At 38.7% G+C, this 26,029-nt stretch overlaps 1 protein-coding gene across 2 annotated transcripts in view; it reads right to left on the bottom strand.

Moving 5' to 3' along the window:
- The window catches only part of LOC145987929 (phospholipid-transporting ATPase ABCA3-like), a 178,303-nt gene extending 153,201 nt beyond the window's left edge, over nt 1-25,102 (bottom strand). For both annotated transcript variants that reach the window (XM_083122749.1, XM_083122748.1), the window contains exon 1: nt 24,881-25,102. The gene's annotated coding sequence lies outside the window, so the exon portion shown is untranslated. The remainder of the gene's footprint in view (nt 1-24,880) is intronic.
- Nucleotides 25,103-26,029: the final 927 nt, after the last annotated feature.

Raw genomic sequence — 26,029 nt, 5'->3', positions numbered from 1 at the left:
ACTTGTAACGGTTTGAGAAAATGGTTTGTTTACGCCAACCTTCTATAGATTTACTGCCGTAAAATCTCCTCAGGAACAAATTCGACAGGATAAAGACAAGATAGAGGATGATGGATCGCCGCATGATTGTAAAGAGGGCGTGTCGCTGTGTGTGCATACTCCCTTTTATTTTAAACAAGTCCGCTGGTGAAGTATAAATAAGATTTGAACGTAATTTTATTTCAATTTCCTGAAAACCTATTCCTTTGAATTCGATTTATCTCTCCCAGGGACTCGCGTTTGCAGAAGATTTGACCATTATGCCAAAAGCAGGATGCTAGGGGCCAAAGAAGATCAAACTGTGCTACGTTTAGTACCATTTTGATGGGGTTGGCACCACTTATGTAGGAACAGGCCCGTAGTCAGGCAGGGGCCAGGGGTGCTCAGCCCCCTTGAAATTAGGTAAACTATTTTGCATAATTTGTTTGTAGTGAAGTGAAAATGTAGACACTTCACAACTTTAAGGATAAATCCACAGAAAGTGAACAACATCTATTACATTCGCTCATTTTGTTTATGAGCAGAAGTACCTGCAAGTATTTAGAATACTTAACTTTAAATGGTAGGATATGATAAAAACATAAACTGATTCCTATGTTTTCAACTCAATTTTTTTTTATTTTAAGGTATAAAAGCTATAGTTTTTAATTTGGTTTTTCCGTTCGAATACAAACTATAACTGAACTCTTTTTCTGTTTTCAACAATAAAAATAAGAAGATTTCTGCTTTTTTGTAACTTGAAATAAACTATGTCAATTTTCGGGGGAGGAGGGGGAGCTGTCGAAGGGCCCGTTCGATTCCCACTGATTCCCATTGATCCAAGCACTGTAAAATTTCCCTCTGCTGCGGATCAAACTCGAGACCCCTTTTGGGGAAAAATAGAAACTAATGCGGCGAATCCGGCAGTTTAGGCAACAGACATGGGGAGGTGTCGAAGTACAGGATGTATCAAAATAGAGAAATACTTTTGAGACTTTATTTCAACTAAATTACATGGAATACAACAATAATATTTGATGGGTATCAATCACTAAATCTTCAGGTTTCTATAAATGGATACAAATGTTCAATGTGGCTTCCATGGACGTGTCGTTTGCTGTTTGGACCCGCATGCTCAATGAATGCTATTCTACAGTCTGAAAGTGTCTGTGTCACTAGTCACATCAGTGTGAACATCCCGTGTTGCTTGTCCCATTGGTCTGAACGTTTCCTTGTGGGTTTCCCCTTGTCGTTTCATGCAATCATCATTATCATCATCGCCGCGATTAGTTTAAGGCGGAAGAAAATAGACCAAAAATACAAATGCTTCAGTGTACATATCTTTAAAAGAAATGATGATGATGATGATGATAATAATAATATAATTCATACACAAAAATTTAGTTACCAAGAGCATTCCACAAGTATTTTTTTCTGCCGTGAATGTAAAACGATAACAGGACGTGGTCGTCGACTGTTTAGAATGTTCGTTAATATCTTCGCGACCACTGTACAAAATATCATAGCAATTATCACATTCATAGAAATAGTTCATGTAAAAGAATCAAACGTTGCAGCGAAAACTCCATTTACTTCCATTATAAGCAGACGAATGCCATGCAGCTGTCCCGACACCAGCGCATCTAGCGGTATCATATTTGAGTGGAACCAGCCAGAGAGATAAACAGTTCGTTTTCCAAGCTACGTTATTCAAGGCGCTGTAGTCTTCATTATGGCACAACGCGAGAGAACAACCTTGTGTTCTGACGTCACCGCAGTGTTACCACGCGAACAGTTGTTGACAGAGCACCATACATGCCGCCATCTCTTGACGTAAAATGAATTACATGATGAAAACTAAAATATGATTACATGAAAATGGTAACCATTGGCGTAGCAACATATCACGAGGCCCTGGGCGAGATTAGAATGCGAGGCTCCATTCATTCTTTAAATTTGAAATCTTCATGTTTATCGATATAAAATCTTCAGGCATGTGTCAGCAAAATATTATCAAATTTAAATAATAATAATAAAACTACAGACTGTTTTTTCTTGTTTCTGTTTTTTTAGAATTGGAGTATTTAACGTGAAGTTTTCGTTTATTTTATTTATAGATTTTTTACTTCGCTTTTCTGCTACTTTTGATAATCGCAAAGATGATAATGAGTTATGAAATTGATAAAGGGACACTCACAAATGCCCATGTGCAGGCCGGGATTCGAACCTGAGACCCCTGGCGTCGTACCGCGCTGTGCTAACCACTCCATCACGGAGGTCGGTTGGTTTTATTTTAGTTGACTCATTTACGCTCACTTCTGAGTTTGATTAAAACGCATACTACGAATAACAATCACAGATTCGATACAAATACAATAAATTATTTTGTTCCTAGCTTATTTATAGCGGCGTGGCTTCTAAAACACTGGTCTACATATGAAATATTTTTTTCTGCTGACTTAGATATTCTAACTGATTCTATATAATTTGAGGTCGCTGATTCCAAATATGTAGTCAGAAAAAGTGTATCACGTCACAATTTTTCACAAATCACATTTGAAAATTTTCACAATATTATAATACTGGGCTAAACTCCAACAATTTTCCATATAGATATCTGTACATAATTAAATTTCTTTTTCTGCTGACTTAGATATTTTAACTGATTCTATATAATTTGAGGTCGCTGATTCCAAATATGTAGTCAGAAAAAGTGTATCACGTCACAATTTTTCACAAATCACATTTGAAAATTTTCACAATATTATAATACTGGGCTAAACTCCAACAATTTTCCATATAGATATCTGTACATAATTACATTTCTTTTTCTGCTGACTTAGATATTTTAACTGATTCTATATAATTTGAGGTTGCTGATTCCAAATATGTAGTCAGAAAAAGTGTATCATGTCACAATTTTTCACAAATCACATTTGAAAAAAAATTCACAATATTATAATACGGGCCTAAACTCGAACAATTTTCCATATAGATATCTGCATATAATGAAATTATAAGACTACAAACATAGGTGGCGTAGCTGATAACAGGTATTAAGTTGCATTGTTTCACAAGTCACATTTTCAAATTTTCAGAAAATTATATCCGGCTACATTCCAACAGCACTTGCAGTCTTCATACCCAATGTTCGTTCCTTGCTCGACTGTCCCATAAAGACAAAAAGCATGGATATTTCGTGAAACCTGCTTGTTGACCAAGTAACATTGAAATGACATTGAGATCTCCGCACACAAGCCAACTGTCATTTGCATACTTTATCTTTCGAAGCAGTTCTTTCATTGTTTCGTAGCTTTCCTTCAAATGTACGGAGTGGTCAACAGGAATGGATGCTAACTTATTGCCATTATGCAGCAACACACACTTCAAACTCCTCTTCGAGCTTTCAATAAAAAGCCTCCATTCTTCTGCATCATACGTACATCCCATAGCTTCAATTAGTCCCTTCACATCTGTACAATAGACAAGTTCTTCGTCTCTTTGAAAATATCTTAGATGCCTCTCTCTGTCCCAACACATAGAGGTTGTTCCAGACGCTAACATATTTCTTTCCTTTAGTCTACACAGGTCCTGCATAGTTTATGAGGTGCCCAGGATTTATCTTGGTCACCCAATTTAATTCCGAAATATGCACTATATGCTTTCCTTACAAAGTCAGTAATATTTGTCCTTTGTTTTGGGGTTAACAATGCTCGAATAATATTAATTATAATATTCCATGTGCTGCCATCTTGTGACCTCTTTACGGACTACGTTGTTTCATTGCTCTAAATATACATCCCTAATCTTAGATAATTTTCTATTTTCCTCCTAAACCTGACGTGATAGGAAAAAACGGATTTCGGTTTTGGATTTACCACCCTCGAATTACTAAAGAACAACCATCAGCCTCCAGTCAGCAAAATGGACGTAGACCAGTGAAATCAGACGACTACACCGCAAATACTAGGGTAAATATTTGACGCATTTATTCAAACTGTAATGTGTGACAAGAATTTAAAATCGGATTAAAACAGAATGTCATAGTTTCATCGCACACAAAAAATAGCATTTTCCGCAAATTTAGCTTGCTTCTACGTATTTATTTCATTTTCCTGCATATGTCACATCGGACCAGAGCATAGGCGTGCGCAGACACTTCGATTACGGGGGGCAAAAGCTTTTCAGTCGAAGAAAGAAAAACTTCATTCCACCTCACTGTTTTATTGTATTGATGGGTACTAAACAGGAGCGTATATAGGGTGTGTCCGGAACCACCGGAAACCACTCTATTAGAAGAATTCCAGCTTTCGTGACACAAAACTTCTCTGTTCCCGCCCTTCATTTTCTTTCTCTGATGTTCAGACTAATTTAAATATAAAACATGATCACGTACAGCAGATTCAAAACAACTACACATAATTTATTGATTTCCAATGCCTGACCAATTTATTCTGCGATCAGAACCTAACACAACTAGGTTAACGAATAAAATGCACGAGTCTTAATAACAAGTAATTTGCTGGAGAACGAAGTGAGGTAGTTCAATTACATAGGAAATAGACCCACCGTATTTGCTTGGAACTTTCGTCGGCTTGAAAATACTTTATTTTTTAAAATATAATAATATTATTTAACAACGGTAATAAGCTTTATCTAAATTAAATTTCGATGTAAGAGTGTTTGGAAGGGAAACTGTTCCCTTGCTTCCCCCCCCCACCCCAGAGGTCCCGAGCGGTCTCTCACTTCGCCCACCTCTGATGATAACAAAACGCGCATACAGCACAGTGGCGTACGCAAGAGGGATTACGGGGTTTAACCCCCCCCCCTTAAGCTTGTGAAATATTATGAAAAATGGTGTGGATAAAATGTAAATGGCCAATTTATCACAGTCAAAGATCTGGGACAATACTATTACTATTACTACTACTAATAATAATAATAATAATTTTAATGATTTCCTTGCAGAACGGAGAAAAGCACAGCATTCCAAACACAAGCGTCTTTCAGAGTGAATCTGAATGCCTTGAAAATTGACACGAATTCTTCAAAATAAAATATGATGGGAACTATGATTTAAAAGAAAGAAAAATGGTTTTGTACCTCAGTTGTAACAATGTTCAACACACTGGCGTACGCAGGTTTTTTTTTTTTTCGGGATGGACTGGAATAATAAATGTGGATAGTACATGGCTTCGTTTTGGAGGGCAGGATGCATAATAGAATATTTCGTATTTTTGGAGCTTTTGAGTCTTTTAAAATTGTATTCAAAGACAAAAATGGTAATCGGGACTCACTTTAAAAGAGGTTTCACATTTACGCATTTTGATTTTTTAAAGTTCTTAACGGATTTTTATTTGAAAATTGATTTTCTCAAAATTTCGGTAAGGGCTGTAACCCCATCAGCCACCCCTCTATGTACGGGAGTGTTCAATGAACATGTATTTTTTTGTGTGAGTAATGTGAATTAACTAAAGAAAGTTCTTGGTTCGTTGTAAGCGGCTAATGTATAGACAAAGGCTAAGCGGACAAGAATACAGTCATCAATCCACCTTCTCATTGTTTACTGCTGCTCTCTTTAAAATGTCTCACCTTGTGACTAAACAATTATTCAAACGACAATAAGCTTAACTATTGTAAAATATTTTGTTGGTAAGAACAGCGAGACAATCCAGATGTGAATTATCTGGGACATGTATGCGGGGAAGAAGCCGGAAAAATTCCAACCAATTTCGGGAATCGAACCCGTATCTCCCGCGTGGTTGTCAGACGCTCTACCGACCAGACCACCGCAGCTTCTTGGATGAGTTCCATACTTTGGCTATTTCAATTTTTTTTAATATATTTTTTTGTTTTATGGATTTTCTTCACACTTAAAATGTCTCACCTCGTTGACGAGACAATTATTTCATAACAAAGATACAAAAAATGCCCCCAGAATTTGATAAAAATAGAATGATTAGAAAGCAATTTCGTTCTATTGCTTTCATAAATACTATATTTATGTAGATCTTAATAGTAGTAGTGGTATTAGTAGTAATTCAGCTAATTAATTAATACGTTTTATTAATTAAATATGAGTATTATTATTTAATTAAAGTATAATAAAACAATGGCAATGTGAATTTGAAGAAAGTTTTAGAAATAACCCCCCCCCCCCCCGATAAAAGCATGCGTACGCTACTGACACAGCATGTTCATTTTTACATTTCGTGCACTTTCCAACCAGGGTCATTGTGACTGACTGATATGCAGCGCGAGGACTCATGTTTCCTGACATGTCGAAGGGGGGAGGTGGGGGAGTCCTTCCTCTTCATGAGTTAGCGTGTTTGTTGCAATTTCTGCAGTGTTAAACACGCGAGATCAATAGGTTGTGTGTCCTTGAAATATAAAATGGTGCAATCTTCTGTGTTCAATAAATATGAACGATTCTTCACCACCAGGGACTGCAGTTGAAACCTACTTTCAGTTTCAGTTTCAGTTCGGCTCGGAATGAAACATTGCGGTTCACTTTCAGTTCTCGAACTGAAACTGGAATGAAACCGGAGTATATATGTCCGAACCAGAACTGGAATGATCTGATGTTTTACATCCAGTTCGGCACGGAATGAAACCATTCGGTTCATTTTCAGTTCTCGAACTGAACTGGAATGGAACCGGAATATATATGTCCGAACCGTAACTGGAATGATCTGAGGTTATAGTTTCAGTTCGGCCCGGAATAAAACCTTTCGGTTCACTTTCAGTTCTTGAACTGAAACTGGAATGAAACCAGAATATATCTATCCGAACCGTAACTGAAATGATCTGGGATTTTAGTTTCAGTTCGGCCCAGAATGAAACCTTTTGGTTCACTTTCAGTTCTCGAACTGAAACTGGAATGAAACCGGAGTATATATGTCCGAACCACAACTGGAATGATCTGGGGTTTTAGTTTCAGTTCGGCCGGGAATGAAACCTTTCGGTTCACTTTCAGTTCTCGAACTGAAACTGGAATGAAACCGGAGCATATCTATCCGAACCGTAACTAGAATGATCTGAGGTTGGACTTCTAGTTCGGCCCGGAATGAAACCCTTCTGTTCATTTTTAGTTCTCGAACTAAAATTGGAACGAAACCGGAGTATATCTACCCGAACTGTAAATGGATGGTCTGAACGTTCACTTCCAGTTTGGCCCGGAATGAAAGTTTTCAGTTTTCAACATACTTGTTCACACATAAACACATGTGCAGATGTAACAAACAAGTTCTTATGGGTTGGCAACCATGGCAGGTTCCAGCTTTGTTGTTATTTGTTTTTTTTACAATAGAGGATAAGGAAACTCTTGTTCTTTTTTAATTTCTGAAAGTAGCGTATGACATCACAGTACAGTAACCAAATTGTAGTTAAACAAATACATTTATGAAAGTAACGTATGTCATCACAGTACAGCAACCAAACTGTAGTTAATAAAACAGATACAATTCTATGTGAGCTGTGGCTAGCTTCATAAGTGTGTCCATTTTCGCGCAAAACTACATCAATAAGATTAATACACATTAGATTTTCCTATGGCAGCAAATTTTCCAATTCATGGAAAATGACATTTACTCTTTTGTATTACTCTTTTGTATGTAATTACATAATTTTGTTTGGTTTTCTGAATTCCTGAAAATAGAAAATTAAAATAAAATAGTGTATGAACTGTTAATTTATGAAAAACGCAATAAGCATCTATCCTCGATGGATATTTTCACACCTACAATAACCATGGATTAAAGAAAAATCACTTAAAAATATGCTTCACAAACTTTGGTTGATTGAAAATGATACATGTCATAATTTTGTAGTACGAGTTCCTCCTCCTCGTATGTAACCTCGTATTTGCACTTTAACAGCTATTATTTAAATTTTGAATAAAAAAGGAAATTAGGTCATACATAAATCTTACAATGTTAATCTTTTAAATGTCTTTCCAAACGAGAATTATGAGAAACGACAGCAAACATGTGAGCATTAAAAACAATGACTATTGACCTTCCTCCTCGACGAACTCGTAAACACTACTGGAGCTAATAGAGGAACTGAAAGAATTTTCATCTTGGTTTAAGGTTGGCAAGTGCTGATCAGAACGCTTTTGGAATAAAGCATTCGTCCGCAAGACCATGAGATCATCAAGTGCTGGAGAGGAAAGGTTGTACCTCAAATCTGACATTACAAACTTCACACTTGAGAACAACCGCTCCACGCTTACCTGGGTGGCAGGTGCAGCCAAAACCACCGGTGTCGGGAAAAATGCGTCCGGGAAAAGTGCGCTCTCGCAATAGAAGTGGGAAAATGCGCCCTCTCAAGAGTAACCACAATGAAAAGTGAGGAAAATGCGCATTGCACTTGCCTTCCCCAGTTACCCATTGAAAGAAAATGTATTGTGGTTTAAGCCGACAGTGTGTCGATCAAACTTCTTTCGTGACCGCAGACCCAATGACCACCACTCTTGGACAATGCCGATATGATAATTGTTTCTTGAATTGCGCTGCAGCTGTGGTGAAAAACACGATTCCAATGTGGATTTGATTAATATCTTGTATGAACAGGGTTATTTATAGTACCTGGATTTAAACAGTTTGATGGCATGGCAGTCGGGTAGGAGGCCACGTGATTGGTTGGGAACGGGAATGCAATGCGATGTAAGGCACTGTTGGAAAATACATACTTCCTGTTCCCTTCCTACAGGTGGTGACGCAATAGAAACTGGACCGGACGGACGTAGTGACTAGTGAGTCACCTACTGACTATTTGAATCAACAATGTTATTATTTTTATGTTGTAACAATATTACATTTATTTTGTTATAATTGAAATCTGGGCTATAAAATATAAAAAATGACACCAAACACGACCAAGATATACGAATTACAAACGTATTGCCACTCAGAAGTAATAACTACGTATCCATATTATTATGTAGCGTATTGGAAGCAATGAGTTCGTGTTTGGTGTCATTTTTCACACTTATTTCATACAATGTTTAGGTATATAAAATATTGAGAATTCAGGGGGTACACAGAAATATTCAATTATGTCAAGGGGGACTCTCAGGCAAAAAAAAATGAGAAACACTGCCTTAATGGCATTTCGGATCTTATCTATTTCCAAATATTCGGATCTGGCAGCCCCCAAAATACCAAATTTTTCACTACGAAGTTTTATTCCGAAACAAAACTTAAACTGAAAGTACACGGAGGGTTATGGTGCACCAGAATGTAGCGAAACATTTCAGTTCAGGTGCGCACCGGAAATGTTCACAACGAGGTTTCATTTCGGAACTGAACTGAAGCTGAAAGTACACGGAGGGTTATGGTGCACCAGAATGTAGCGAAACATTTCAGTTCAGGTTCGGGTGCGAACCAAAAGTGTTCACAATGAAGTTTCATTCCGGAACTGAACTGAAACTGAAAGTACACGGAGGGTTATGGTGCACCAGAATGTAGCGAAACATTTCAGTTCAGGTTCGGGTGCGAACCGAAAGTGTTCACAATGAGGTTTCATTCCGGAACTGAACTGAAACTGAAAGTACACGGAGGGTTATGGTGCACCAGAATGTAGCGAAACATTTCAGTTCAGGTTCGGGTGCGAACCAAAAGTGTTCACAATGAAGTTTCATTCCGGAACTGAACTGAAACTGAAAGTACACGGAGGGTTATGGTGCACCAGAATGTAGCGAAACATTTCAGTTCAGGTTCGGGTGCGAACCGAAAGTGTTCACAATGAAGTTTCATTCCGGAACTGAACTGAAACTGAAAGTACACGGAGGGTTATGGTGCACCAGAATGTAGCGAAACATTTCAGTTCAGGTTCGGGTGCGAACCAAAAGTGTTCACAATGAAGTTTCATTCCGGAACTGAACTGAAACTGAAAGTACACGGAGGGTTATGGTGCACCAGAATGTAGCGAAACATTTCAGTTCAGGTTCGGGTGCGAACCGAAAGTGTTCACAATGAGGTTTCATTCCGGAACTGAACTGAAACTGAAAGTACACGGAGGGTTATGGTGCACCAGAATGTAGCGAAACATTTCAGTTCAGGTTCGGGTGCGAACCAAAAGTGTTCACAATGAAGTTTCATTCCGGAACTGAACTGAAACTGAAAGTACACGGAGGGTTATGGTGCACCAGAATGTAGCGAAACATTTCAGTTCAGGTTCGGGTGCGAACCAAAAGTGTTCACAATGAAGTTTCATTCCGGAACTGAACTGAAACTGAAAGTACACGGAGGGTTATGGTGCACCAGAATGTAGCGAAACATTTCAGTTCAGGTTCGGGTGCGAACCAAAAGTGTTCACAATGAAGTTTCATTCCGGAACTGAACTGAAACTGAAAGTACACGGAGGGTTATGGTGCACCAGAATGTAGCGAAACATTTCAGTTCAGGTTCGGGTGCGAACCAAAAGTGTTCACAATGAAGTTTCATTCCGGAACTGAACTGAAACTGAAAGTACACGGAGGGTTATGGTGCACCAGAATGTAGCGAAACATTTCAGTTCAGGTTCGGGTGCGAACCGAAAGTGTTCACAATGAAGTTTCATTCCGGAACTGAACTGAAACTGAAAGTACACGGAGGGTTATGGTGCACCAGAATGTAGCGAAACATTTCAGTTCAGGTTCGGGTGCGAACCAAAAGTGTTCACAATGAAGTTTCATTCCGGAACTGAACTGAAACTGAAAGTACACGGAGGGTTATGGTGCACCAGAATGTAGCGAAACATTTCAGTTCAGGTTCGGGTGCGAACCGAAAGTGTTCACAATGAGGTTTCATTCCGGAACTGAACTGAAACTGAAAGTACACGGAGGGTTATGGTGCACCAGAATGTAGCGAAACATTTCAGTTCAGGTTCGGGTGCGAACCAAAAGTGTTCACAATGAAGTTTCATTCCGGAACTGAACTGAAACTGAAAGTACACGGAGGGTTATGGTGCACCAGAATGTAGCGAAACATTTCAGTTCAGGTTCGGGTGCGAACCGAAAGTGTTCACAATGAGGTTTCATTCCGGAACTGAACTGAAACTGAAAGTACACGGAGGGTTATGGTGCACCAGAATGTAGCGAAACATTTCAGTTCAGGTTCGGGTGCGAACCAAAAGTGTTCACAATGAAGTTTCATTCCGGAACTGAACTGAAACTGAAAGTACACGGAGGGTTATGGTGCACCAGAATGTAGCGAAACATTTCAGTTCAGGTTCGGGTGCGAACCGAAAGTGTTCACAATGAGGTTTCATTCCGGAACTGAACTGAAACTGAAAGTACACGGAGGGTTATGGTGCACCAGAATGTAGCGAAACATTTCAGTTCAGGTTCGGGTGCGAACCAAAAGTGTTCACAATGAAGTTTCATTCCGGAACTGAACTGAAACTGAAAGTACACGGAGGGTTATGGTGCACCAGAATGTAGCGAAACATTTCAGTTCAGGTTCGGGTGCGAACCGAAAGTGTTCACAGTGAGGTTTCATTCCGGAACTGAACTGAAACTGAAAGTACACGGAGGGTTATGGTGCACCAGAATGTAGCGAAACATTTCAGTTCAGGTTCGAGTGCGAACTATAAGTCGAACTGGAGCATGTTTCAGTTCGAGTTCAAATTCGGTTCGCAGTCCCTGTTCACCACAGTGAATTAATCTGTGTCTGATAGTGAGCACACCCCAGCTGTATAATTTAAGTTCTTACTTTTGGACGTGAATTCGGCAACGCCATGAAAAGTTAACAATCAGACCAAAATGGAATGAAGGTGAAGGTGTATTTCAGGGTTTCGTTATTTTCAGTACACAATTCATTATTCAGAAATACACTTTTCTTAATAATTGGAAATTGTGTAAGTATTTTTGTATATACAAAATAAATAAAGAGGATGAAATGGAATTATGACTGAACAAGACACAATTTTCATGCAAAGTACATTGCAGTTAATTTCATTGGCGTTTCTAGATACTAGAGCTCTAGCGTAGCCGAGTGATTAACGCTCTCGCCTTTGGTGCGAGCGGTCCTCGATTCGATCTCGGGAGAGAGCGCTGAAAAACAGCGGAGATTTTAAACAGCATGATGAGGACAATTGGGGAGGTTCGTGAAAGCAATGATGACTATTGGTCTAAATCTGTTAGTGGTCTTTTAGAAGTAAAATGGTTCCTATCAGTACAGCTTCATGCTATTTTGTAATCTATTCTAAGGTCGTGTCCGAAAGGTGCAAAACCGTACTTGAAGCGAGCATCCTCCGAGAATGGTCTCGCAGTTCGATCTTGAAGTCGTAGACTGGAAGTGAAAGTTTTACGAATTGCACTTGGACTGCAGCGCCAAATACGATCAGTAGATAAAACTGAGTACTCGTTGTTTTCCCCACTGTTTAAACACTTATTTTTCACCACATAAATCACGTAGCAATTGAAAATGTTCTTATCCATACATTTCCACACATTAGAAGAATTTCAAGCAACAGTTTTCTGGACATAACGTGTATTTAACCTGTGTTGCTGGCTTTCCGCTCATTCCGTGACAGTCGAAGAGAAAGATGAAGTGGACCCAAGAAAGTACTCTAAATTTTATTATGTTATACATTGTGTTTCCCACCAACGTATCTGTTTTCCATTCCTTTTCAATGCGTAATGCAGGTAAGTGTACGCTGCAGCGACATCCATGTCCATACACACTCAACTGTTGGAACGCGGGAATGTTGCAGTTACGGACTCCGGTGCGGATTGCAAAACTATCATGGCGTAACATCGTCGCGTGCATTGCCCCGTACCAACCTTGAAATGCTACGCGGTTACGGAAAGGTGTTCTGTTACTCTGGTGTGCACCCGGCTTTAGAACTCACGCTGTTATAAAAAAAGAAACAAGATGGAGTGGAAGAAAAGCATGCAATACACACAAACACACACAGTCAGACACGCAGATTATTCTTGTAAATTACGATATTTGAAATCAAACGTAATTGCTTATTCGTGTTGTTATAGCAAAAAAAAATAAAAAATAAAAAATAAAAAAAATCCCCCACCTTTTCTTGTAAATATTTTGTGCGGGTGAGGGGAATATTTTAGGACAAGATTGTTGTTTTGAGCTTCAGGGATATCCCCCCCCCCTGGTTCCACTGAATCCAAAAAGAGACCACGTGCGAAAAGGGTTTTTGATTTTAAACTTTCTTGATTTGACGGGTTCAACGACTGAATGAACAATTTCCGTGAGTGATATTACTAAATCAATCACGATTTGTAGAGCTTACACCTTTTCCACTTAAAAAATACATCAGCTCTTGTGTGGTAATTTCAGGGTGCGAAATCATTGAAAATTGGTGGGTGGGGGAGAAAGTTCTTCATCTACCAACCCCCTCCCCCACAAACATATGTGTAAATTGTACGATACATATTTGTAATGTTACTAAAAGTAAAAATAAATTACTCAATTAAAAATATATTATTGTTACTCTTATTATTAATTATATAAAGGAAATTAATTTGTTACTTTTATACATATCAGATATTGCCAAGCAGCTAATTAATTCCTTTACTAACTGGTTAAAGATGTTAATAAATTAATAAATAGTTCAAGGGGTTTTATTATGTGTAAGTTTTTGTTTGTTTGTGCTTTATGATAAATCATATTTCATAGTTTTTTTTTATTCTTGTTTTACTTTTATTGTGCATATTGATGTAGATTTGTTAATGATCTCTTGATGCATTCAATACTCGCAACTACACTAATTTGTGTGTGTTTTCGATATTATTCTTAGTAAAGTATATTTGAAATTAAAAGTAATTGCTTATCTTTTGTTTGTTATAACAAAAACTCCCCCACCGGAAATTTTTGCTGTGGGGGATTTTTGAGGCCAAGATTGATGGTGGGGGGAACCCCCCCCCCAGGATTTCGAACCCTGGGTAATTTCCCCGACATCAGAACGTTAGCGTTATCTGAAATTCTCTTTGAGGCCTTACGAGCGGTAATTCCACCGGAAATGAACGATATTCCTAATTTCTTAAGCACCTCCTCGCTTTCTAATTTCCCATAACAACCAGCCCTTTAATAAAAGTTTCTTTCGGAAAAGTCGCTGACCTCTGTGGCGGGATGGTTAGCACAGAGCGCTAGAAATATGTTTCGAGGAAAGTTCGAACGAAGTGTCTCAGGAATAGTAATAATAATAATGTTTACATTAAAAGTACAGTAAATCAAAATTAGTAGTAATTACAATGTATCCATTAATATTATATTATTATTACATGAATAGGTAAAAATCGCAGTGGTAGCGTCGTAGCCTTGTAATCAAGGGGTCCCGGTTTCGATACCCGGTGGAGGCACATAGGGGTTCGGATCCCGCTTTAAACTGTACGTCCAGTCCCGATTAGCTTACTGTGCAAAAAGTGGACTTAAAACTCCAAATCAATCAATCAATAGGTAAAAAGACTATAAGAATTGATATACCATACCTATAATAGCGCATATTCATTATAGGCTATAGCTTACACTGTCGGTAAGATCGGAATAAGTAACTTGTATAAAAACAAGTGCCAATTCCTTACTAATGAACCTAGACAGTTTCCTTATCTCCTGGACTCCTTCTCTCCCCTCTTCTTTCTTCGTTATTCTTCCTTCCTCTTTCCTCCATCCTTTCTCTCATCTTTTCCACTTTTTCTAACACTCCTTTTTATTCTTTGTTGATTTTCAGAACCCATTCCAGTTCATTATTTCTTCTTCTCCTTTCTTCTCTATTTCCTTGGCCTCTTCCCACTTCTTCACTATTCCTCTCTTCTCCCTCTCTATCCTCCTAGCCTTATCCCATTCTATGTCGTGTCCCGTTCTTTTCTGTGCTTTAATATAGCCTTTTTCTCCCTCTTTAATCTTACGTCATCCTTATGTTGTTTCAACCTCTCTTTCAGCCCCTTTTTTGTTTCCCCTACGTACACACTATCACATTCCTTGCACTGAACTTCATATATAATCCCTTCCTCTTCCTCCTCTCTGCTTTCTTCAGTGTGCAGCAGGGGTATTCTGACACAAAAGAAGTGATGTGAGTGAGAGAACAAAAAGAAACTTTCTATTTTAATGATATTTCTAAATTCTATATTCTAAATTAACTTAATGACCCCCGACACACATAATTTATCTTCATTTAATACTGCTAAATTTTGAAAAATGGATTTGGTTTACAAAGCCCTCTTGATAGGGTGACCAGACGTCCTCTTTTATCCGGACATGTCCTCCTTTTTAGGTGTCTGTCCGGCGTCCGGGCGGATTTTTTAGAAATCGGTAAATGTCCTCCTTTTTTGGAAAGAGTGTGGCATCGACCAAAGCAAATGCGCTGCATAGAGAATGCTTCCACACATAACGATCATCATATCACTTGGGGTGCGTTAAGTATTCGAGCAATGCTCACCTAGCATCTGGGAGCCGAACACGATCACTTTCCCGACTGAGTCATTAGTAGGATGCGGATTCATAGGCACTAAAAACCTCTCAAATAGGCACAAAAATGATTAAAATAGACACTTAAAAAGGTACTATATACTAAAAAATGCACGAAAATAGACTTCCTAAAATTAAAAAAATATATATTAAAATGGGTAATGAATGTGAACTTATTTCAATTTTCTTTTTACAATATACAGTTATGCTGTATTAGCACTTCAGTTTATACATAAAAGTGCACTAACGATTAACAAACTATTAATATTCTTTCCATCGAAATTCACATTTGTGGGGAATCGTCAGTTAAAGTAATTCTCACAAAAAGAGCTTGTGCTAACGACTGTGCGGATTTGAACAAACGATGAAAAAAACAATTTGCATGATTGTGACAAAAAAATGTAAACAGTGTTCTGGCACGATTAAGCGAAACAGGTACTAACCCTCGAAATAGGCATTTATATGCACTATAAAAATGCGTTTTCGGACTAGAAACTCCATGAAACGAACTTTAAACATTAAAGCCTGTGTTTTACTACAAATAAATAAAACAGGCAAAATTCCACACCCTAGTCATTAGTATTATTCTAACTCGTTGCATCACCCTTTGAGACTGCAGGAATGCACGTAATCTGTACAAGTAAAGTACTCCCCTGTGCTTTGCACCACGCTATGAAGACATATAGGGCCCCACCCGAAGGTGGGGGTGATGTGATCAGCACCAAGCCCCTGGCCGCCTCCCCCCCCCAGAGTTTCCTCCATGTATCCACTTTATAAGACGCTGGGTGAGCGTCGAAGCCGCTTGAAGATGTAGAAAAAATTCCGGATCTCCCCTGCCAGGGATCGAACCTCTCTCTCGCATGGTAGTCAGATGCCCTAACAACCGAGTCTGTGCAGTTCCTTTTCGATTGATTGATTTGGTTTATTTTACTTCGCTTTTCCGCAACTTTTGGCTAATCGCGAAAATGGGTATGAGCGATGATGATATGACGATTTTGATGAAGGGACACTTACACAGATCACCCATACCAGGCCCAGGATTAGAATCCGGGACCCCTGGCTTTGTGGCGCGGTGTGCTCACTCCGCCACTGAGATCACTTTTCGATCCTTTTCTAGTTATACATAGGCGATACAGAAACGCGTAGTGAGAATTTTGATTATTAAGTAATATTTACTTTCATGAAATAACGAAGCGAAAGTGTAAATTCAACAATGAACTTGCAAGAAAATATCCGGCTTTTAAAAACGTAGCATATCCGTTCGATTAAGAAATATTGACCCTGGCAGACCTTGTCAGCTCCTGCTCAGAAATGTGTAGGGTAAGCCTTTCACAGGAAATGGTAAGAACACTGGCCTTTGGCGAGAGGTGACGAGAGGCCAAGCGAGGGGTTAAATAGGTGCGCTTGAAAGCGACACGGGGTCTTTTAATCTGGAATCATCGGAGAAGCAGGAGCTACTGGTCTTATTTCTTAAACGAACAGGGTAAGCTAGTCTACACCCATTCTGCCATTCGCATTGCTAACTTCAGTCTAAACCGAATCATGAGTTTATTTTAATGATAAGTTAGATATTTGTACCTGCCCGTTCAGGGCTGTCTCTACCATCAATAGTATTTAATCGGGAGGGGCAAGTTACATCCCTATTTAAGATCCCCGCGTTCATGTTGGAACGCTACGAAAGGATGGAAGAAACGAATATGATGTGGCTGTTACTTTGCCCTGCTGTTGAAAGAGTGCTAGAAATGTTCCTGGCATTAAAATCATATTTCTTGAAACAATCTAAACTACCTAAAATTTTAATTTGGTTTAAAATAAATCTTACTTGTTACATTTGCATTCACTTGTGGGGATATTTCATTGTAATATCCAAGAATTAGAAAAGGAGTAAAATTATGCGTTTCAAATTGTAGATATTCTTTGTCATTTGTTAAATAACAGATTAGGAGATTGCTTTCTTTGCTTAAAGGTAAGAGGAAGTTATTGAAAGACATCACCTGAAAAGTATCTGTGAGCAAGGCGTTGGTAAGATTTTTTTAATATTGCTTAAATTGTGAGTAATGGCAAATGTGGTGCCATGTTTTGCGGTGTCCTCTTTTTTATGGAGTACCTACATTTCCGACACCGTCATTTGCGACACTAAGGCAAAAACTGTTTTTTTTTTCGTCATAAGCGACACTGCTTGGATTTTCCCCTACGATTTCTAATTTGCAGCAGCAATAGCGTCTCTGAAGAAAGTATTTCCCGGGGCTCAGATCAGTGGGTGTAATTATCACTTTAACCACCACTTTAACCACCTTTGTGGCGAAAGGTGCAGGAGTTGGGACTGACAAACATTACAAAACAGATCCAGACGTGTGGCTGTGTATAAGAATGTGTTCAGCTCTGGCTTACCTCCCTGTGGCTGAAGTCGATGATGGACGGCTGTGTGTGATGGAAGATGCGCCAAACCACGACATATTGAGAACATTTTTGGATTATTTCGTTGAACAGTGGATGAACAACTCTGTTTTTGACATTTCTATGTGGAACTGCTCCCAACAGCGGCACAGGACTAACAATGCAGTCGAGGGATGGAACCATGCAGTTAATGTATTGACGGAAAAGTCAAGTCCTAACGTGTACCAATTAGTGAAGACTTTAAGATTAGAAGCTGCGTACAACGACTACTTATGTGAGAGGAAGGCCTTGAATCTTAAAGGGAAACGTAGACGGCGTCAGTACATTACATTAGATGAGACAATACAAAGAGCGTTTGCCGACTATGAAATGCATAGAGATCTTAAGCGCTTTTTGAGGAGAATGGCGTACGTTCAGAAATTAGAATGAAAATAGTAAGATGTGGCTCAACTTCAAGAGAAACGACGCATTCTACATTTCTACATTGACAAGGGATTGCAGTCTGCTCCTATACTGACAAGGGATCTAAAAAATCCGTGATTGACAAAGGATAAATACATCCAGCTTTTAAACACCCAGCTTCCATGATGCCAGTGTGAAGGAAAACTAATAAAGGTTTTCAAAAACACACCAGCTTCCATGATGCTGCCAGTCCTAAGCCTGGATAAAGTGTGACGGGAAACTATTTACACTTTGTGTCGCAGATGACGGTGTCGCAAAAGTCGTGGATTCCTATTTCATGACTTTGTCCTCCTTTTTCGCAATGCTCTGTCCTCTTTTTTGAATGTATGTGTCTGGTCACCCTACCCCTTGATAACCCGTGAGCCCCGGTGGAGATCAGTTCTAGCTACGGCCCTGGCATAAGCAATGTGTAAATATATATATATTGTGTCCCCCTACCAATGGGGGTGGGTCCATGGGGTCCGGAACCCCCCTCCCCAATTTCTTACTCTTAAAAAATAGTACGTGGTAGATTCATCATACTTTCCGATGCGACACTTTATAGAAGGTGCATAACAATTATGTCCATGTGCGCGGTTTGTGGATTCTAAAATAACACCAACTAAAAGTTTTTAAGTTTCAAAGTTGGTAGTGATATGTCGGTTGAGAATTTGTTTTTTGACTATTGTCAGTGTGTGAAACATATTTCAAGAAAGGACATGATTCACTTTATGTTTTTGTTAAATTTCTTCAACCTTGTCAGTTAAGTGGAGCTGTCAGAGTGAACCATCCCAAGTAAGTGATCATCTACCCGCAGTTGAGAGGAGGGACATTTTGAATTACACTATTTATCTGTGAAAAGGTTTTCAGTTTTACTGTTCAGCAGGGCCTAACCGATGGCGCAGTGGCAGCATCGTACCTTGTAATCAAGGGGTCCCGGGTTCGATACCCGGTGGAGGCACAAGTGGTTCGGATCCCACTTTAAACTGTAGGTCCAGTCCCGATTAGCCTTACTGTGCATAAAGTGGACTTAAAACAGCAACTCAAACTCAAACTCAATACTGTTCAGCTGTCAAAGTATTTAGAGACCTCTTCACGATTTAGCGACTGTTCATACTAATTCACAAAACAGAATCAGAAACTTTGGGAGATTTACGATGAAGACTTTGTTTCTTGCCTGGCTTATCCATACACCTTAACTCCTCTCTCGAGGCTCGGTACACTCCGTACTTGGCTCTTACTTTTCTACGTACATAGTTGCTATGCAGAGAATATAGAAACCTAAATAATAATACGTAATAAAAATGTAAAATGCTTTTTCACTAATTACTGAATCTTCGTTCAATCGTACCGGCACACACATTCACACATACATATCTGTATTCATGTTATTACCTAATTCATTACAGCTTAAAAAAATATAATAATTAAAAAAAACTGTTTCCCTGACACGAGGACATTTCAAGTTCAGCCAAATATTTCAAACTGCTTCTGAAAAGTGTCAACAAACATTTCATTTTGAAATTGCGATTCCAAGAATAACAAAACAAAAAAGCGAGAGGGGGGAGGCTGATGCTTTATTGGCCTTGAGGGATGGGCATCCCTGGGTGGACCTCCTCCAAATTTTATATCTGGATACGTCCCTGCCCTCTACGTGAATTTTGGGGAAGAAGGACCTTGCCCCCCCCCCACCCTCAAGTATTGTTGCATTTCTTTTTTGTCTGATTGTTAGAGCGACGAAATTACCGACTAGTGAAATGATTCGCTGTATTACAATTATTTATAATTAATATTAAAATATATACATAAACGTCATATAATATACAATATCTTTGGAATGTTCTTGCCACATATAGATAGTGTCTATCGCTGCACTGACACGCTCCCTTAGGGCTTTGATATCACCGGCATCGCTGAGACAAATACCCTGTCTTTGATGAAACCCCATAAAAAGAAGTCACAGGGTGTAAGGTCCGGTGATCTTGGGGACCAAAACATTACACAAAACACTATGATTGATGTGGGAGATTTGAGTGTCGCCCCCCCTGACAGCCTGCTTTGCTCCTCCCCTATGAAAAATACAGAACACATTCCTACCTGGAATTCTCACTAATCTTTACAATTATATCCTGTATTACTAACATAACAAAGACACTTACTGATTTTGTGATTTATGAAGGTGTGTGGGATTCCGTATAATGTCGTATCAGGATTGGGGGGGACAAAATTCTCTTCCACATTCAGACTTCGGGAAATGATTTCACAATTTTCAGTACCTAGAACAGTTGTGACATTTTGAGTAGTCTTGTATTAAGGTGCCTAATGTGTTCGGATGTTTTTTCTTGAATATGTTGCTATGAAGTTTGAACTGCATAATTTTTTGTTTCCCCAAGTCTACCTTTTAGCAATATCGATTCATGTGATAGAGAGAGGGAGTGGATATTTTTTATTTTTGTTACTTAGCGTTGCTTTTCTGCCACATCTAGCTAATCGTGACAATGAGTGATGACGTGAAATTGATGAAGAGACACTCACAAACAGTCCTGCAACCACAGGGGGGGCAGAGGTATTGTCCTCCCAATCTTGGACGGAAATCCAATCTAGGGGGGCAAACATTGAAGTAAAGAAACATGACTAGCAGAATCTAAGAATAGGAGGGCAAATGGATACTCAAGATGGAATTCGTTTTCAAGCGTTTCTCGCATTTTCCTTCCAGACGGCTAAGGACACTTGCAGGGGGCACAGAGGGGCAATTGCCCCCTCGATTTCAAATTTTGTACAAATAAAAGTACATTTCCTAAAATTTTCTTGCTCGCTTCCCTCGCAAGCACAATATCTGCTATTCTTATAGTCCAAGTTCAGAGCCACAGCTAGGGGGCGGAGTTAGTCAGCCCTGGGAGCGAAAACGATCTAAATGAAAGAAAAATGTTAAAGAGAATGTCCCGTGAAATTATTTGCGCCCTATTAAGTCAATATTGTTTTCAGTTTGCAAATACGTATTTGGATCTAAAGATTTTCCTGCTCGCTTCGATCTTTTCTGTAATGCATTCTAAATTACCCGAGAGAGAAGTAACCTATACTTCAATTTGTTGCTGCTTAAATGCATGAAGAATTCTTTTGAGGAAAAGGAGCGCCCACAATTTGTCGGATGAATTGATCAGGTGATGTATTTAAATAATATATATATATATTAAAGAAACTTTGAATATGTACACAATTTAGCGTTAACATGTTGCATATGTATTTTCTTATCTTACGTCGCTCCATGTTGCATATGTGTAAAATATATATAGTAGTACATGAAAGTTATACCCAAGGGTCCCGGGTTCGAATCCCGCTCGGGCTTGGTTGCTTTTGAATGTCCATTCATCAATTTCATCATTTCATCACTCATCCCCATCTTCGCAAATTAGCCAAGAGACACAAAACGCGAAGTAAAATAAAATCAATCAATAAATCAATCATGAAAGTTATACGTGTCATATGTAAAAAAGGAATAATGTTCGTCATGCATATTCTGTCTTTCAAAATTACAGTTTGTTTGCTTGTTTTCCATTATTAGCTACGTCGTTGCCTTGTAATCAAGGGGTCCCGGTTTCGATACCTGGTGGAGGCACATAGTGGTTCGGATCCAACTTTAAACTGTAGGCCCAGTCCCGATTAGCCTTACTGTGCATAAAGTGGACTTAAAACACCAAATCAATTCAATCAATCCACAATCCATTATTAGCTAATATGAAATTGAACGTGTTGGAAAAATAATTCAAATAATTTGTTCAACCACAAATGCTTTAGCACCGACTTCTACCCCCTTTTGCATGATTTACGATGATAATAACGTATTTTAATGCTACCATTATTACTACCACTACCAGCACTACTATATTACTATTATTATTATTATTATTGGCACATTTGTCCTGGTACTTGACACCCTCTCCAGATAAAAAAATTGTGGTTTCGCCTCTGCTCACAAAGAACACTCATGCCCAGGCTCGAACCTGGAACCCCTGGCTTCGTAGTGTGTTATGTAACAATCCCACCATGGAGGTCGGCTAGTAGGACAGCTTACTGACTCAAATTATTATCAAACACGATGAAAATGTGACAGTGTTTCACATTTATTATTTCGGTTAGGTAGCGATAAAATTTGTAGTTTGATACGGGTTACACTAAGCATCTTATGGAGTGTAAATATCAATTTCAAATCTTATGAATCATTTCTCTATGCAAACGCATCAAATATGATAAGCAACATAGGTGCGTGTTATGATATCCATTTTATAAAGGAAAAGATAAGTTTTAACCATGACTGTTTGCATGATATCGTTTCCATAGCATGTTATATATTGCTCTCATAATTTTAAACGGCAGTAAAAATATATACCATTTGCAGCTGAGAAGCTATCAATGGGATTGCATACATTAAGGACGGAAGATGCCATATTTCGGTTGCTTGTTACATCGAAATAAGAATTAGACAATCAAATAGTGACTGAGAAGAGTTGCTTACCTTGATGGTGTTATCAGGCGGCAACCTATGAATATAGGCTCAAGAAAATGACAAGTACAAGAAAGCTGCAGTGAAATAAATACGATTGAAAATGCCTCAAATTATATTATATGTATTTTCTTATATTTATAATATTACATTGTGCCTGTAGCAGACGTTGTCTGTTAAAGTACCTCAGGCACAACCTAATTTTTTGACAAATAATTATGTCAACCCTTCTGCTATGGAGTGGATTCTCCTAGTTTTATTCATATATCTTAAGCCATTCCGTGACTGGAAGAAATCAGTATCAGCATAAAAAGAACCTAATATTTGGGGTTTGTATACGCTTCTGCTCAAATAGTGGTGGCGATATGCGGCCCAGAGACCTCTTGCCACGGAAATAGGGTAAGGCGAAGGAGGCCCCTTATATCGTTCGGTTTCGTACCATAGTCGTTAAGGAAGGTATTTTTCAAAATGTAATGAGGATACAACATTTCCCTCTATAAAACTTGATTTGAAATATTTATGATGACACTGTAATCCAAGAAGTAATTTATCAATCAAGGGATTCCTATTTGTTTGTCGGGTGTCAAACACAATATTTTGTTCAGAGTCCCCTTTGAAGCAAATAGAATCCGTGGTGGAGAAAGGGACCTATGTTTTAATGTTTTAGAAAGTAGGCCTACAAAAAATTATTACAAATTTGTACACAATTCATCAAAGTGTAGATCATATTTAACCATTATTATTTAATTAATTCGAATTTTCTTGCGTAACACAGCACAATGGTGTTGTTGGATTTTTGTTAGATTCCTTTGTGCGTAAAAATCTTGCATAAACTAGAGTACTACATTATGAAGCACGATTTATGAAGGACTTCCCTTATCAGTTCTGCAGAGAAGCCAAAAGGTACATATTAATCGTCTATTAACATTATTGACCTGCAAATATAAAGTAGATAATGTCCCGATTAGCCTATTTATGTTAAACTGTATCTTTGTATTCTTTGGTAGTCCGAAAGGTCATTATCAAAACATTGCTATTTGATGTTGCTCGAACGTTTTTTGTTCGTTGGAGTTTCAAGATATCATCCCTTTCCCGTTACTTATTACTTTTGGAGGAGGGGGCAAGTGCCCCTCTGTACCCTGCTATATCTGCCAATGCAACACAATATATTAAAAATTTGCCCCCTCTTGGATTGACTTCGCCCCCCCCCTCCCCTACTAAAAATTCCTGGCTACGGGCCTGAGCGGCAGGGATATGAACTCTCAGCTTAACAAAACATACACGCACAAACTGTTTGAATTCCTCGATCGTTCTGGACTGGTTTCATTAACCTAAGTTCAATAGATTACTTGCAATATTTTTTTGTAACCGTCCAATTATTTCTGAAACGCCCGGTATATAGAAAAAAGAATTGATGAACCGAAAAGGTCCGTTGCCATTTCTGACAAGATAGAACGGGAACGGGAAGTTTCTAGATTTTCACAAACCAGAACGTCGTTCCGGTCCGCTCCGGTCCGTTTCGAGCCCTGGCGTACAGTACTCCTCTAAATCCTTTGATCCGACTTATTATCCATTGTGGTTGATTTGGTTCGCTTTGCTGCCACTTTTGGCTAATCGCGAAAATGAGGATGAGTGATGATATGATGAAATTGGTGAAGGGGCCCTCACAACATCCATGCTCAGGCAGGGATTCGAACCCGGGATCCATGGAGTCATAAAATATTTTTTTTTAATTCCACATCCTGTGTTGTTTTAAAGAATTGAATTCTGTTGATGCAAACCAGATATTTCACTTTGCATATTCACGTTTTTATTTCAATTCATGATAATCAATTTGCGGAAAATATGCTGAATGAAATTGGTGGTAGACTATACGCCTACTAATTCTTGCCGTTCACCGTACCTACGTAAAGGCAAATGTGTTTTTTATCTATATTATCGAACAGAATCTAAACCATCCAAGCCTTTTTAAAAAATAATAATAACTATTCTAGTGCTCAGAACAAGCCGGTCTCGTCTAGACAAATCTCGTCTCGTTTAATCTCGGATTTCAAACTCTGACGAGACCGATCTCGTGAAAGTGAGTGTCCTAATCTTTAGAACTTACCACAAGCCGCAAGGTTGTCTTGGAATAATCAAACGTTCATCTTTTGTTTTCACCGTTTCGGAGACACTGCACTTGTACTCGGTATTACACAAACGAACTTCATATTGCCACCTGCGACTAGACGCACTTTCAGGATTGAGTCTGTAGTTATCGGAAAAGAATGTCGATTGCGACGTGACAAGCTATGCTGTGGGCGGTTTGACTTGTGTTTGCGTTGAACAGGAAATTCGATCGAAGTGTGTGGCTAACTTCACGTGCCTTGATGGAAAAATCAATTGCGCAACTCTTTGCCAATCTACGTCAGATCACATGACGTTGTTGCAAACGGAAAAGGGAATACACAATTATAAAAGAATCTATTTTGTTGAAGACTTATTCAATGTTTCGAGGTTGACATCGGCAGCGGAAGTCATGTGATAGAATGTTCAAAGTAAGCGACCGACAAGGTCAGATGTACTAGCTTTAGCCACTGCACGAGACACAATATAATAATGTATGTGTAATAGAGATATTTCACAAGTGTAATGTTGTTAATGAAGTAAGCACTATTTTGTGCTTTCAAACATCATGAACAGAATTATTGTCATTACAACGAACTGTTCTATTAACTTATTATCAAGAAATACCTAACAAAATTATGTGTTTGTTGCTATTGGTAAAAAGGAATAAAAGGTATGGATTTAATCAACAGTTTCTGGTTTCTTTCTTCTCACATTAAAAGTTTCCAAATAATAATAATAAGGAAGTTTTTCGAATTTCACATACAGTACCTTAATTTGGGCATTGTGCTCCTCGAGCGCGTGTCCGTGTTGCGAATGGAATCACTCCGCTTGTCGGCGAGATCGGATGTAAGCTTTCCAAACCGAGTTTCGTGAAGTTTCTCTTTGATAAGCGCCCTGAGAAAGCTGTAGGGGTAACTCTCCCGTTACCACGTTGCCAAGCGTACGTCTTTTTTGTCAGTTGTTCTTAATAGTTTGTTGTACAGTGTTTGGGTGTTTTGTGTAGTATTTTTCCGTGCTTTGTACACAATTGTACAACTTTTATCCAGTAACGGCGCTGATCAACTCTCTCTCTCGTTTTACAGCACGTTTGGCAACATGCCATATATGCGACGCTCATTTGTTTCGTCCCGCCAGCAACGATCGGTGA

The sequence above is a fragment of the Lepisma saccharinum genome, chromosome 5 (assembly GCF_977018435.1).
Source record: "Lepisma saccharinum chromosome 5, izLepSacc3.1, whole genome shotgun sequence".
In the NCBI taxonomy this organism is placed as follows: domain Eukaryota; kingdom Metazoa; phylum Arthropoda; class Insecta; order Zygentoma; family Lepismatidae; genus Lepisma; species Lepisma saccharinum.
This window is presented reverse-complemented; position numbering and strand designations above follow the sequence as displayed.